General features: G+C 33.5%; 1 protein-coding gene across 4 annotated transcripts in view; it reads left to right on the top strand.

Moving 5' to 3' along the window:
- LOC126857799 (protein madd-4) overlaps positions 1 to 17618 on the top strand; it is a 205070-nt gene that overhangs the window by 148951 nt on the left and 38501 nt on the right. The window lies entirely within an intron of this gene.

Genomic DNA, 17618 nt, shown 5'->3' with positions numbered 1-17618 from the left:
TAGACATAGAGTACAAAGCAATTAACATTATCGATAATTTAAAATGATGCATCTCTGTGGTGTAATCAATGATGTAATCGCGTGTGTGTACGCATTAAAATATATATCTAAGCGCATTTAATTTACAGCTTTAACCAGTTTTCGCATATTAATCAAGCGTTTAATCGCGATACGTTTAACAGTGACGTTGCTACTTTATGCTCATTGCGCGTATACAGCGCATAAAATATCATTGATGCAAATGGATTGCGCCGATTACGAATTAAATGACATTTATTGTCGCAAATTGTTCTTAAATATTTTAATACGCGTTCGCGAGCCGTCGCCTCTTCCCTTTCTCCTCTCCCTCGCTCTACTCGCGCATTAATATTGTGCCAAGCAGGACATAAATTGGATATACATGATGAATTCGATATTGGTGCATAACAGCCGACAGCGTTTCTCTCGTGAATAAGCACGTTCTGGGCCGCGGTTACGGCCAATACGCACGCTCTGTATTTATCCGGGGTAAACCCAACGGGACGTCAGGGATGCTGCAGCTGACCCGACCCACATTCGTATCTAGGGCAAGTTTGAGGGTGTGATTGCAGCTATACGCATTGGACAGTTTTGCCTCGATGCCTTCCGTGTCTTGCGTCCGATCGATATCGACCATTTTTTCCAATTTTCCTCTTTTTAACTAGAATTAATTGTAACGGTGGCGTATTTAGAACGGATATATGTAAGTCACGGAAAAATCGCGGATAGTTAATCGAAATGAAGAGAAATTTGATGAGATATTATCATTAATTCGTGTACGCGTGTCCAGTTTCTAGACAAATATAATTATGTGTGATATTTATCTATAATCATAAATTATTTCATCTATCTTAGCCTAAATTAACAAAATAAAAAAAAAAGAAAAAGAAAAGTTGTATCATCTAACACATTATCTATTGAATCTCAAGTGACGAATGTCTTTCGTGTTACTCGAAATTTCGAATAAATCACACGTCGATCGAGACTGACGTCAAAATCGATAGATAGAGATGGTACAACCGGCTTCATTCCGTGTATGATCGTGACGTGATGGCGGATGCTTCTTCCCGCGAATATATTTTGATGAAACTACAATTCCATACATCCCACGTCACCTATCAATCAATTGCTACAATGCGCGGTCAGATAATACGTATATGTATCAAAATAATTTTTCCAACTAGTTATTGTAGCAAAAAAAAATATGAATTAGAATATTTTTAAATAATTTCGTTACGCTACCAAAAGAAAAAAAAAATGAAGATTTGCATCTATTACTGAATTTCATGTCATTAGAGCTACTTACTTTAATATCGTGAATCTAATATATATGCAAACGTCATAAGATTTTTTATAAGAAAATATTTTCCACGTTTGCATCAGATATAAACGATGCCAACGCTCTCGCCACTTTTCGTACCGATTAACACGCTCGTCGCATTAATGCGACGACGCTCGACCTAAATTGACGTCGTTAACGGACTCGCTTGGTAACGGATCTCTCAAGGGATCGTATATCCCGAGTTGCCGTAAAATCGTAAAAGTGCGCGAAGCACCGTCGGGTCCCTGATGGGAAAGATGCCTTTGTCGCCGACCTGTCGCACGACGGACGCGACGACATGACATTCCGCCCGCGGGGCGATGTTCGCCTTCGCTCGCTCTGTACGAAGCAAATGCGCGTTCGACTATGTTCATCTTGAATTTTTCTCTCTCTCTCTCTTTCTCTATGCAACGAAAATATCGGTGACCTTTCACAAAGTCGTACTGTCGATTTTAGCGACACGCTTTGCCGACCCCCTCCCGTTTTCACGTTAGTGTACTGCGCATACGTAATACGTATCCTTTCGTTTAACCAGACCGAAATGTTTTATTATCCTCTGCCGACAGCGGTGGACTGAACTTTGCTCGCTAATTTACATTCGCAGGTAACGCGCGTGCGAAGGTACTGTGTATTACAACTGCGGTTAGAACCGCAGTAGGCTACATTGTCAGCCTATATAATGAAAATATGTAAATTGCAGCTCCTATTTCTTTTCTCTTTATTCTTTCTCATTCTATTAATACATCAAAAAAATATGGCTGCAGAATAAAAAATCTTTTGGAAACATCTTTTTTTTTTATATGATTTTGTTTTATAATAAATAAAACATCTTTGTAGAATAGAATTTTATTGTGTAAACTATTAGCGCGTATATGTTATAACACATCTGTGCATAATACATCTATGATTATGATTATATTATTTATAAATATATAAATCATAAATGCATCTCGTGATATGCTCGTGAGAGACTTGTTGACAAATTTGCATTTCCGGGTTGATGCTGACCTATGTGCGGCCGTGGAAATGATGGACAACGGGAAGAAAAATGCAAGTCTCTCACAAACATATATTCCGTCGCACGGTAGAAGTAGATTTGAATATCAGCCCGTAAAAGTTTTCTTACGTTTTATATTATTTTATTTAGGATTTTCCTTTATATGTTCAGTCCCTTGTATCTGAATAAGATACGAATAGGGAAATTTTAATTATTTTGTTTTTAATATCGTCATATTTTTTTGCTCCGCGAGTAGATATAATTTAATGTTACAAGAGATTTTTCCCGATATGTTCTTCTAAGATTTGTTGCATTTATTCACGCGTCAAAATGACGTGGATTTTGTTCCATCCGCGGGACATCTCTCATTCAAGCTGATGGACAATTTTCCGCGAGCCATAAGTGCCGTTTCGCTTCTGTGCTTTTTATGATGTCCAATCGAGGACCATGATTGGTCAATAGCGCACGATCGGTCCTCCGTACAAATGACCGTCCGTAATCCCGACAATTCTGATATTATCGGTATACCTTGCAGCTATTGCTATCGAAAAAGATTTGATTTATTATTATCCAGCGCAGTAACAATTTTTGCCATCGCGAAAAACATAGAGAACTATGGAAGAACATTTATAGTCGAACAGTTTGATATCAAAAAGCGTACAAAAAAATGTTCCGTCTTTGCAGCATCAAATTTACATAAGAAGAATTTTTGTAAATCTTAGAATTGTTTGCGAAAGTTTTACGCATTTGATAAAATTATTTTTATATAAATTATTGTTAATTTTTTTATACTTTTATTTTTTACATTCATACACAAGGCTCTTTTTTTATGTATGAATTTATAAATAGAATTTTTATCCAAAGCATAAGAAATTCCATTATGGAGATATAATCAAAATAAATACAATTACCTTATCAATCTCTTGTGTATTTCAACTTTATGTCGTGATTTGTATTTGATAGCATCGCGAACAGTCATATCTGCATTGCTGGTGCGATTCTAAATGTATCGGGTGATTTATCGTCAATATAGAGATGGTAAGGGATAGAACTTTTAAATCGATTGTTCGCAGGTCGTGATTGTGACCCAGCAGACGGTCGGGAAATTAATAGGTTCCGTCACGGAACAAGTCCTTTCCAAAGAATTTTCGCAAAGTAATCGAAGGTTACCACGGCCAAATATTAATTGTGCTCGAATCAGAAGTCTTTGCTTAAAGGACGGGTCCTTCGGGAAAGACCGAGGACAATAATTCAGACCACGGAACGTTGTAAATTTCAAGTTAAAGTCCAACCGGAAGGAATTTACGTCCGCGGAATATCTTTCTTTTGCCTCAAATCTTACTTTATTTTTTACCGCCTTTCTTTCATTTTCTCTCACACGTGTGGCGATAAAAAAAGCGCCGTGTGTACGCGAACGCATATACAAATGTGGATTTAAAGATTCAGTATTTCGTAAAAAGAGTGCAGTGCACTCACAATTATTCCGTATTCGGCGTTTACTTTCGCGCATACATAAATATTGTAAATTTTTCCTCGTGCGATATAATTACCATTGGATCGCAGTTTTTGGTATGGTTTTTAATTAATTTTGTACTGTAATGAAACGAAAACTACATTGAACGCATGTTACGTGCTCTCTCTCTCTATATATATTATTGAACAAAAACTAGAACGTGTTTCTTCTTGAGAGATGATATAACTTTTTGCGATACAATATAACAAGAAATTTTGTGCATGAAATTTGATTTAAATATTTATAAAATGTGATTTTATTAATGTCAAAATTTTTACCTGATTTATACATATATATATATCTCATTAAAAAATTTTGATGATAAAAATATTGTATAAAAAGTGATAAAAAAGTGCAAGTATAAAAGGTACAAATATTATAAAAAAGAAGAAATTTCAAAAAAAACATTTTTCTAATATTATTTTATTTTTCAACAAGATGAACAATCGAAATTGTATTTACAGAATGAAAAAATCAGATCTTCAATTAAACTGAACTTGTTACATTCCGCAAAAAATTTTTGCTGTAAAATATTAGTGCTTTTTTCTTTTAATAATCAAAGTTGAATGAAAGAATTTAAGTATGGAAATAACCATGCTTCTGAATGAAGTGCATTTCACGCGCAAATGTATGACATAAATTTATGAATACTCTACAAAATATAAAATTCTATATATTAACATATATATATATATATATATATATATATATATATATATATATTTAATCGTACATGTATAAAATATATATAGAAAATATATATAGAAAATACATATATAAAAAAATATACAAAAATATAAAATATATATACATATTCTACATTTTTTATATTTTTTTTATCGAACACACATGTTAAATATTAATTAAATCTGGATTGAGCTCATACGATTGTCATAATCGCGAGTAACGAACTGTTGGTTGTGATACATCCGGCCGGTTATAACTTGAATACTTTTCTGGTGCGCGCAAATCGCATGTATAAACCAGATTCAAACTCAGATAATTTCATTTAGTTCCATTGTATGATTATGTACCAAGCAACATTGCCATAAAATGAAGCGTTGTTCGCGCATGATTCGGACCACATACGAATAATATTGAATATTTTCATGATTTAATAATAAAATCCAACTCCTTTTTTCTGCTTAATTGAAGCTTAAGAAACGCTTCTACGCAGGTGAAGAAAAGCAATTGGTGTTTATAGTTAATTATAGTTTAATTAATTTTTCATATATGCGATTGAGAAAAAGATTGGATAAAATATGTATTAGTATTTATCCAGTTTTTCTTTTTCTATTATACAGAATACAGTACTTTTTAATTATTTTAATAAAGCTCTGTAACTATCTCCAAATATTTTGCAAACTCAAATAAAAATTTTAAGCGCATCTTTTTCAAAACAGATGCAAATTTTTATGCTACTGTGCCAATGTTTGAGTTTATTATTATAATATATGCATAAAAGAGTTCAAATTTTGCATAAAAGTAAACAAATTTCATGGCATATTTTTAAAACAAGGCCTTTTATATATGTTTATTTATTTATTAGAAGCAAAAATAAAACAAATACATTTACATAAAAATAATTAAAAATATAATTAATTTGAAAACAGAAATTTTGCTTTAGAAATATTAATTAATAAATGATTGAAGAAATTAAACATTGAATTATTTAAAATATTTCTTGACATATTTAATTATGCAAAGAGAAAATATAAATTTTTATATAATGCGTTGATAACAATATTATCAAAAATTATTTTCTGAGAGAACGGGATATATTAAATTATTTTCGTTTCTGAAGCTTCCCCCTTTTTTTCGAATTGTGAAAGTTGTAATATTTTTATCAGGTTATAATAAATGTCGGAAATACTCGTGCAGGATAATCAGACTCGCTTTGTTCGTAGCATTTATGCAGATACATATGCACAGAAAACTGAAGCAACGTTATTCTCAGTGAAATATTCTGAAAAGGGGCACAGCCGTAAGTTGTATAATGGAAGCTTCTATTACATCGTCCAACGTGCGCTGCATGGAAATTGTATCTCAATGAAGATAGTACAAAATTAAATATCATATTAAAATCTCTATCTTTAAACACTTATATGTATGCATCTCACATGCGTTCTGCGTTCTCTATTATCGATTATGAATTTTGAATATTTGATATGACAGCGCACGTGTATTTTTCAATATAACACACGAGCGAAGCGCTATCAAATCGATATTGGTAATCCGCGGTAATGATGACAAATCACGATATGCGCGGTAAAGAGAAAAGTGAATAAACCGGAAACCAGAACGTAATTTGCCCGTGACGTAGATGGGCGACCGTGTCCGAATCAGATCCGCAATGGTTAACGCGCATCGTCGCTCTCATCAGCGCGTATGTGCATATTGGAATAATATAGCCCGATAAAACCACCCGCCGGCCGCGTCGAGCGAAAACGATACCATTGTACAACTTTTATTAGAATCGTTGTAATCGTAACTTTACAGGGATATTAATGTCGCGTTTGGCGCGGCGAGTCGCGCCGCACCGGAGACTCGTTATGCCAGTATGGGATTTTTCCGGAAACGAGATACCGGATTAACGCATAATGCGTTATAACATATGTATTTGTAATGTATCCCAGAAACGCCGTACTCTCCTTTTATCTCCTATCCCATCTACAGATTCAAATCCGTAAATTTATCTTTTTTTTTTAAATTTCCAAAGTACATAGAGAAAAATGCCAAAAATTTGTAAAAATTAATATAATATTACTTAGAATATTAAAATACGTTATCTTCTTCGAATGAAATTATTATTATTCTCCGATACAGCTAGCTTTATTATCTTAATTAATTTAATTAATGAGAAGAAAATTCGATATGTCCTATAATTAGACAAGGAGTTTAAAGAAGAATTTTTATCTTATATAAAATATTAAATAACGAATATAAAAAATATAAACAAAAGAAATTTTAGTTGCGCGTAATCTACTAACAAATTTATTTAAATCGAGGAAGCGGATGAGCAATAATGTTGAAACATTTTGATTGTTTGCGAAGCAGCATTTGCGTATGCAGTCGACGCCGTCGTAACTTTTATTAGACGCCGTGTAACTGCAGTTTTACAGGGCTATTAATATCGCGTTTAGCGCAAGCAGACCAATGATGAATCCTGTTACGACGTCGCGTAGATAAATAATGGAACTTCCTTGCGAAGCTAAATGCCCCGAACTCGTGCATAATGCATTACTTGCAATTCTACGATGCACAAGTAATTGCGCACGACAGGAGTTAGGTGAATCATTATTCTCCAACTAGTGGCCATCGTAGAAACTATCGACGACAGATAGCGGCGAATGTTCTCAGCGACAATTAACCGGTTTGTATCGATATCGCGTATAAACCGTTGTAAACTACATCTGTGACAAATTGAAGACGCGATCTTATAAATCGCAAATATATAAGAGATAATGAGATTTTGGAAAAATAATTTTCGTGTCTTCTTTATTATGAGTGTACCAAGTGTTCAATAAAATATCTTTATATTTATTTTAAACTTGATAAACATATTATATTGTGTCCATTTTTTTATCATATTTTTAATATGTTTTTCAATTATTTTATAATTATTATAACAAATGTCTTTATAAACATACATGACGATATGAGTATCATGAAAATAATTAAGATATAAACTCTAGTTTTAAAAAAATTAAATATTGTATATTGAAAATTTATATAAATTATTTTAAACATAAAAATGGCCGATAGATCGTACTTGATTTTTTCGGATGTTATCGAACTCGTTAATTTGTCGTACAAAGCCGTTCTCTAAATATCGAGGTCATCGTTAGTTATTCCCGTTTGCTGGGTTTTATTTATCGAAACTCGAAAGTTGAGCGAAATACAGTCGACACTGGATTGAATTACATGTGACTGACATGTCCCAGTGGCACAACAATTCTGACACTCGCAGTTTGTGATGCATGCATCGCTGCGACAAGCATATGGCATAGCCAAATGGTTCCCTTTTACGGTCACAGCATGTAATTCACTATACGCGATTGCGTGATCTGACAATTCGAGGAAAAATAACGATTACGCGGTGTATGAGGGATAACATGTCCCGAGATAATTAATAAATTACAAATTGGCGCGTTCATCCGAATATTCAGTTTCGCAAAAATCTTGGAAATGGAACCGATGCATCTACACATCACTTTACCTTTTATAACTGCATGACATGTCGATACGAGATTTTTAAAACAAGAAGCGTTAGTTTTTAATTGCTTTTTTACAAAAAAATAGTTTTGAAAATCTGTATTAAAAATTAAACCATTAAAAGATCACGATGTCGTCGTTGCGTGCGTTTCTGCTGATAATAATTATTTGCAAACGCTTGAAACATTCTTCCGAATTAAACAAATTTCAAAGAATGAATCAATTTAATGCATACATTGTAATTATAAGCAAATAAGAGAAGAGGAGAAAAGAAAGAGAGAGAGAGAGAAAGTGTTTGTGCATCGTGAGATTGGAAGCGATGCAAATTTCGCGAGTATCTTATATGATGTGCTTGAAAAAAACGTACCTCTGCCATCCTGAATAAGTTTCTTTTCATCAGTAATTTCGCTTTCTCGGCGCGTACATTCAGATAACGCCGACTGACCGCGAACGGAAAAAAAAAAAAAACGCGCAATGCAAACGACGAATCACGTGTTCTGAAGGAAGTTCGTCAGCCCGGGCCCGGCCGGTTACGCGAATTACAGCAGCTCGCACATCAGTGGTCGGGGAAAATCACGGCGACCTGAAATGAGCGAAGAAAAGGGACCGCAAGGGAACATCATTAGCATAACGAAACGGAGAGGCGTGTACCGAATACAGATTCCAAGTCTTCCGACTGTCATCCTCCACCTTTTCACCTTTCAATTCTCGACCATCCCTCTCTCTCTCTTTTCTCTTTTCTCTTTCTCTCTCTATCTCTCTTTCTTTGTCTCGCTATTCTCGGGTACCCCTGGGCGTGCTCTGTTAACACTCGTAATAGCATAGTGTGTATTTCACCGAGCTTGTATTCTACGTTTTGCCAAAGAAAATTCATTTGTGAGAGAGAGACGAATTCCATCGTCGCATCGCGGTTCCGCGACGCAATAACTCGGCGAAAGATTCGCGAGCACACCGTGCTCGAGTCGATAAAATGACCGTACTAGATGATTAAAATTAATTTAGGATGTTGGGATTTCAAAGGAAGGAAACTAATGAAATCGAATTAACATTCAACAGTAAGAAAATGAGTAATTCCACAAATATAAATGCTTATTGAAGAATATATATAATATATATATATATAATAAATAAAGTGATAGATATAAAAGAATAAAAATATTTTTTTATTTTTTGAATAATTTTTTTTAGATAGAGTTTTTTAAATAATAGTTTTACTTTCGATCACAGAAGTGTGTCAAAAATACTTATTTATTTTTTCATGGAAAATTAAATTGAAAATGTGCCCATATATGAATCTATCGCCGGAAAATGATAATTTGACAAATAAATGGTTAAAGTCGAATGATTAAAGTTAAATCCACGTTTAAATTAAAATGCTGGTTGGATTATAAAAGCTCTCACGATGCTGACCCGAATTTAAATCTGCTTTCCTCCGATCATCTCTCATTTGATTTGAGCCAAATATATAATTATCTAGAATTAATCTATTAATTTTGAAAAATTCAGATTTTTTTACTTTATCGACAATTTAAATCTTACGGGAAATCTCGGTTTCTGCACATTAAAATGAAAATAATTAATTACAATATGTTATAGAATAAATATAGTCTCTTTAAATGTCAATCCAAGTTAAAAATATATGTGCCGTATTGCCATTCTTAAATCAATAAATGGTAAAAGAAGAATAAATAGGTAAGAGAAGAATATCTGAAAAAGCCACACATTAAATTAGAAACTCAAAAAAAGAATCAATTAATCGAGAATCAATTGAAATTAATCGATTTATACAAATGATACATGAATATTAAATTTCTAATATATTTCGAATTAAACTTCTCTTTCAATATGTACTGCAACGAATTTGCAAGATAGATTTGGATTTACACAATATAAGTTTACTTTATACCATAAATCATATTTATGTATTTATAATATAAATTTTACATTTTTGATTGTGATTTATGTCACAATGAATTAAAGTTTATTTGAACAATCTTTAGAAATGATGGTCTCTGTTGCAAGACTCTGTAAATAGAAGTCTCGCAAAATCTCCGTTGTAGACCCGTAACTGTTGAAGATTACATTTAATTAATTGCGTTTAATAATGTCTTATACAGCGCGAAATATATAAATTGTGAAACCTAACATCATAACATCATATAATGTCATAAGTTAGACAAATTTCATGATTCTAGAAAGAGACTATATATATAATACCTAAATAATCTCTGTATATTCATCTGACATCTCAATGCTCGCGTAAAAGCAATCGTAAATTTCTTGCAAAACGTAATAAGCATATAAATCATGCGCATTTATTTGCAAAATAATTTCGTTCTTCTAACTGTACATATCGGATATATTTCATGTTTTCTTAATTGAGATAATTATGCGCGGAATCCGCCCCCCATCAAATATTTTGCAAGTTTCTCGGCGCGCAAAACAACATACAACTGCTTCTATAATTCGTATTAATTCGTTTATTATGCGCGATACACGTCACGCTTTAGTATCGGATATTAACACGCGAGTAATTTATTCACCAATCGTTTCATAGTGATAATATTTGTCGGCTTTATTATGATGACGCGGCGCGAACTTCGAACCCTGTTGATGATAATAAACTGCGATAAACATATTGATTCGCGTGGCCAGTCATAATAAATGATGTGATCGTGTCAACATTCCATTTACATCGCGCCGATAATTTTATTAACCCAATTAGAACGCATTTTGTCGTTTCTATTGTTAATGAATGATCGGTGATAACGACGAAATATGTTGTAATATTCAAATTATCAAATCTCATAGTCAATTAAAGATTGCAATCAGCAAAAGTATATAAACAACGAAAGCGCATCTAAATTGCTACACGTGTAATTATCTGTAATTTATTTTATGACGATAATTACAAAAAAAAGTCGACAATATATTTCTGTCATATTTTAAAAAAAGAGAAAGAGAGAATATTTTTGCTCTTTCAACGGATTTGTGATAGCACCAATTTATATGCATATCTAAATTAGAATAGTCGGGAAATATATTGTTCAAGTCCGAGACTATCAAGAAAAATCCGGGTCGCGTACCTATTCGTAATTGATAGATGAGAATGCGTTCGTTACATAAATGAAGCTGGCGCGCTCGAAACGAACCGCTCAAATAGAGCCGATCGATCATCATGCTGTGTCTAGCATTTTCTATTTTACGAAAAATATCGCGCCGATACGCGGCAAATACACGCGTGCGCGATCAAGCAGATCGTCCAGCGTGTGTGTGTGTGTGTGTGTGCTACGATATCTATCGATGATAACAGCATTTACACGAGCAATAAAGGGGCAGAAGTCTTGCATTCTGCGCAAGATGGGTCTAATAAAAGTGCCTGGACAAACGCGGATATTCGGTTCGTGATGTCATCGCCGCGTTTTGCTGCGGAAAAAACGGAATCGTTGCCAAATTCCGCCGCGTTCACGTTTTAACGATGTACGATGTGATAACAGGATGAAGCGAAAATATACGAAGTACAGGAAGCTTCGAATATTGGACGTTCGCGAAGAATTTATGGTCGGTATGCTCAGGAAGCTGCCATTAAAATTTTATTTTGATCAGATTATATCCTCCCTTGTTTTCCTCTCTTTCTCTTTATCTCTCAACGTAAATTTGCAGGAGTTTCAAATTCACCACCGCATATTATACAGCACGTAATAGTTTTTTTTTATGTTTTATAAAGTATCCGTGATCCTGAATTAAATTTGAACTCACAGTAGAGTTGAGAGTTAATTAAGCCGTCAGAGAGTGGTAGCGTATGGTTTCAGAGATCGGGGCAGCGCTAACTTTGTACGTAATTCGATGACCGCACAGCGAACGACACAGCACACCGCTTCACGAACATTTTAAGAATGTTCTCAATAATATCGAAGAGCGATAACACAAAGTGCAATTTAAACTCCTATTTAAAATTATACGAAGATGACATGTTCTAATTCTTATTGTTAGCAGACTGACAAAGTGACGAAATATTAAAATAAATGGCATTTTTAAATATTGAGAGTTGCATAAATTGGCTGGAGTTAATAAGCAAATAAGCAAAGTTAATATGATATAAGTCCTAATGAATATATTTATTATCATTTTCGAAAACTAGCATTTTTTCGTTTTATATTTTAAGATTAAATTTTAAATTTTATACACGTAGATTATAAATGATATATTGCGGAAAAATAACATTTTTTTTGTTGTATCTTTTAAGATTAAATTTCAAGCGCTTCATATACATGATTATAAATATGATTATCAGGAATTATATATTATATTTATAATCGATATAATATAAAAGCAGTGATAATGTAATGTAAGCTCTTTTTCATAATTATTGCGATATTCTCTCAAATCGTAACAATTAGTGTTTATTTCTGGCAAAATTTGACCATTTGTAGGAATAAATTAATTTAATTAAATATACTCACGATTCGTAGATATTTCATGTAGTAGTCTATCCTCTGCTATAAATTTTACTAAATTATTTCGAGATCAGTAGATACAAAATGAAAGACATTTATTATTGAAATTTATATTTATAATTATGTATATGTGCGTGGAAATATATTATTAAATTATATTAATTGAAGCTTGAGATATTTAGCAAATATTATTTATTGGAAATTCTAAATAATTTTTACAATATAATTACTTAACAATGTATTACTAATCAAAAAGTTTCAAGAAATGAAGAAAATAAAAAAAAAAGAAGAGACAAGCGCTAAAAAATATTTTTAATAATTAACAGAGCTTTACAAAAAATGTGCATATAAGGTTGTGAGCTTTTACATTCGTGCGCTAATTCTGTCATTGAAAACACACATGTACAACAATTGCGGAAACACATTTCATTATATCCACAGTACACACATTTCCTTTCGCCGAAGAATACTGGATGCGTACAATACGTAATAGTATGCGTAACGGATACGTGCTGGAAGGTCATATGCTGTCAGCGACTAATGACAAACTATGCGTGAAACTGGGTCAAATTCGACATGGAATCGGCTAGAGTAATTAGCGCACTCATGTAATGCATTGTAAATTCAAATTGTGAATTACAGAACGTGTATATATTAAACTGCATGGGCTCGTGTTTGGATTACATATAGCAACGTGCACGTGATATGCACAACATAAAAAATATTGTACATGTTGAGTTTGTATGTGTGTGTGTGTGTGTACGAAAATAAAAAATAGATTTACTAAATATTTAATTAAAAATTTATTATTTATATTAACTGTCTTATGAATAATTAAAATTTAAATAATCCCGTTCACACACACCTGGGATTTAAACTTTAACTATGTATATATAAACATCATCTATTTTCGAGGATACATGTTTGCAATAAAATATGTATATTTATACAAAACTTGAATAATGATAAATTTTTGATCAAATAATAAAATTTCACAGCCTGATATGTTTCTATTATATTACTACAAATAAAAAGAGGAAATCTTAATTTACAAAAAGAGAAAACATACTTTATCGTGTATATCTTTGAATTTATTCTAACTATTCTCGATGAAACTTAATTTCAAAGTACAGGCGATCTATTGTTGATGAGATTCGCGAGATAATACCTCCAGCTTTACACATGCGGAAGTGATATGAAGGCGGAAAGGTCACTAGCTATGACAAAATTTGATGCACTTGTAGCTCGTATCAACAAAGGGAAGTTTCATTCCCTGCTGGTAATCGCATTTGCGATCCGATAGATGCGTACGCGTGTCAGTGCGTACGGTACACTATGTGCGTTACATAACGATTACGTCACGAAAGGTTATCGGATGCTTGTATCTAACGAAGAGGGATCGCGCAGAATCAGGGCAAATTTGACGAAACCGTGGGTGATTACTGGCGGTTAGCGCCGGGGTTACACATCGCCACGTTATAACAGCTGTATACCATGATAATCCCCTAAATACATACCGAGTGAGTGAAATCGTTAGAACGAAGCTGCAATTCAATTTTATCGCGCGCGCGAGAATACGCAGTAAAGTTATTGTATGAAAAATAAGTTTTCACTGTGGACTATGATATACGTTGACTAAGCTAATACAATTCTAAAAACTGTCTCTCCATTTATAATTTTTATGAGCCGCATGGCTTGTAAAAAGAGAGAATGAATAAAATAATAAATTAGAAGAATTTAAAATTTGTAAAATTATTTGTGTAATTTACGCATCTTAAAATTTAAGAAAATAATGTAAATAAAAAAAAATACAAGATAAGATGTCTTTAAATTATATTTAGATAACGATAACGTGTATAGTATTTAGTGATAAGTATAAGTAATCAACGTAGACAACGACGCGATTCGATGAGTTTTTCGCAGACCGAGATTGCGGATTCATTCAGCAGCGGGAGATAAGGAAGAATCTTGAATAAAATCAGATTACATTCGGCGAAACTATTACGACGCGATTCAGAATAGAGTTGGATGTGTTTGCATTGTGGTAGTTGAATACTCGCAGGAATAGGTGGATCAAGTGAAATTTAGGTCTTGAGGATTAAAACAGTGTTGAAATCTCTAAGCATTTTCGAACTGCCAATTCTCGCGTATGTAATAACATCGACAATTTCAGTTGTCCAAGAGATCTGTCGCTCGGATTATCGTAAAAATTTTAAAATTTAATTTAATTAAAATTAAAGCGAGCGCACTAAGCAAAATAGAGAAAGAGAGAGAGAGAGAGAGAGAGAGAAATATATCAAATTTCTTATAATTTATATATTTGCCGTATATACACAACTTGAAGATATTTATACGCTAATAAAGTTTTACTTATACATAATAATACCATAAATTTTTGCCTATAATTTGCTCGAAGAGAAATAAAATCGTTTCATAAATGAAAAGCTTATTTACTAGAAAATAATATTGAAAGACAAATTGAAAGATGGTAAATGAGATATATGAAATAAATAATTAGATACGAAAATCTGATTCGATTTGGACTAAATTATTTGAGGACATTCCATTTTCTAGTGTATCGCATTCGAAGGTACTACTTGGTACGTAATATCGGAAATATAAAAAGCGGACTATTTGATTCTGATTGATAGTAGAGTCTCATTCGATGAAATTACACATTGCAATACACATATTTTCTCGTTTATTTCATCAGCTTTAATTTCTGTTTAATATTTTCAAGTCACAAAAATGATAGTGGCTTATCATGAATACTGCTTTAACATCAAATCAGTATATATATATATATATATATATATATATATATATATATATATGGTCCATTTAATTAAAACGTAGATTAAGGTCCATAAAAATGTTGTTCCATAAAAATATCTCCGTCTATATTTCGGTTAAACATATCGAATATATGCATACATACGTTAAAGAAATTGCATTGTATGTTATCGTATTGGAATTTTAAATTGACAATGTATCAATGAAAAAAAATGTAAACAAATCGAAAATTTGGACTTAGTTGTTCTCAATTTATATTATTCGTATTTCATATTTCGCTACAGCATAAATTAAAAATTGAATTTAAAATTTTTTATACATGATTATTTGTGCGCAGAAATGCAATACAAAAATTCTATTAATACATATTTGATAACAACATTGTTGCGGAATTTATTTTAAAGGAAATATATCGATTGAATCATATATTATCGTACGCTGTGGTATACGAATATTGTATATTTTTTTAAAAGTTATATATATATATATATTGTGCGGGGGGCGTTTATTCAACTATAAATTTAAGTGCATCGAATTATAAATCAATCTCGAGAGAAACGCGAAATTCGTATAGTGACAGGTGTAGAGAAATTCTCGCGACTAGAATCCGCAAGCGCGGCTCGCTTCCTGTTTGAAGAGTCGTCGTCGTGCCTCGGGCTCCATTTGACTGCATTGACGATTCGCACGGTGTAGTTTATCGGGGTAAGTTTCCGCCTGCGCGCGCCCGCGCGCGATGTGAAACTTTCGTCGAGTAATCCGTTACGAAAGTTATCGGGCGTAACGTGCACGGAATTTCCGTAAATACGGATAATCGAGAAACGTGCCAGCCACCGCGCCGCTGTTTCTCTTTCTCTCGAAGCGTTCGAGAGAGGGTGCGCCTCGAGTTGGGCCACCCTCTTCTCGTTCGATGCCACCACGATCACCGCCGGGGGTAACGATTGGCGCACGCAAAATGTACGTTCCGACCGATGGCGGTACGACGAAATAAAATTTCACGGCGCGTTTGTCTGCGAATTCGATCGGCTTTCGTTGACTGGAAAGGAACTTAAAGTGAAACGTGCCGCGGAAAACCAGGTTAACGGGAAAAATCGGATAACGATTTGCAAAGTGGCGAACTTGATTGGCGGGGGTGTTTTTTACATCTGTTTGACGGAAGTGTGAGCGAGATGGAAATTCTTATCCGCGACACTTTCTTGTGCATAGTCTTCAAAAAGTGTAAAAAGAAGTTAGTAGAAAAACTATCGTGCAAAAATATCCGCAGTTTCTCTCGGAAATGCGTATATTTTTTTTTTTATTAACGTAATAATAAACTATAAATATATCGGTTCAGCGGACAATAATAGTAAGAACAATTAACGTTTAATAATTTGTTGAAGCAGATATCATTCGTAATTTCTCTTTCATTATCGTCTTCTCACATCTAAATGTTCTATTTAGCACAAATAAGTGTATCTTTAATTAAAAATCGTAACACTCAGCACATTGTGCCTCGGGAAATACTATTCCTCTCGAATTAGGCTTTAGAATAGCCTCACGTCCTGGACACGTTTCAAATGTTATTTTCGCAAGCATTTTGCTCGCGATCTCCTCGAGCCTCTTCCGGTGCTTTCTCGTCCTTACCCGGAATTCTTACCGGAGGAAAAAGGCCGGCGTGTTATCGTAACTGTCGACACGGTGGGAAAAGGTACCGCGTTGTGTTTTCCTTTATTCCGTCCACAAGGGGACGTCACTTCGCGGAAAGATGAAGGAAATGGGCTCGCTCCTTCGAAGTGTATCTCGCTTCGCGATGCGTACCATAGGTATGTGGGAGGATTGCATCCCCGCGGCCTCTTTCCTTTATTTTCACGGCGAGAATACGGGGCTATTCAACAAGCTATTTTAGCAGAACGCGACGAATGAGCTTCTTTCAAAGTCCGATCCCATCAAAACTGGATCGATACGGATTCGCCAACGGTATACTAAACGTGGGATGCATTGTTTAATGTTCCTTACGGATAGACTTATATTTTTAACGAATATTCAAATTTATTTCAAATCTAGAAAAGTACTCTTCTGTTTTCGATAATGAGATATCCGATATCACGTTTATTTAAAATTTTAAATAATCTTATTCTTAATAAGATTATTTAAAATTTTAAGAATAAAACTGGCTTTATCAATTTCATGTATCCATTGTTTGAATTATTAATGATCATACTCATCTTTAATGCAATCAGCATTTATTATTATCGCCAAATAAATGGACATTGATAAATTATAACATTGATGCGTACTTTCATATGTACGCTTTTGCGGAATAATTGG

Source organism: Cataglyphis hispanica, chromosome 23 (genome assembly GCF_021464435.1).
Source record: "Cataglyphis hispanica isolate Lineage 1 chromosome 23, ULB_Chis1_1.0, whole genome shotgun sequence".
Classification (NCBI taxonomy): domain Eukaryota; kingdom Metazoa; phylum Arthropoda; class Insecta; order Hymenoptera; family Formicidae; genus Cataglyphis; species Cataglyphis hispanica.
Note: the sequence above shows the minus strand (reverse complement) of the source record. Positions and strands in the feature narration are given on the sequence as shown.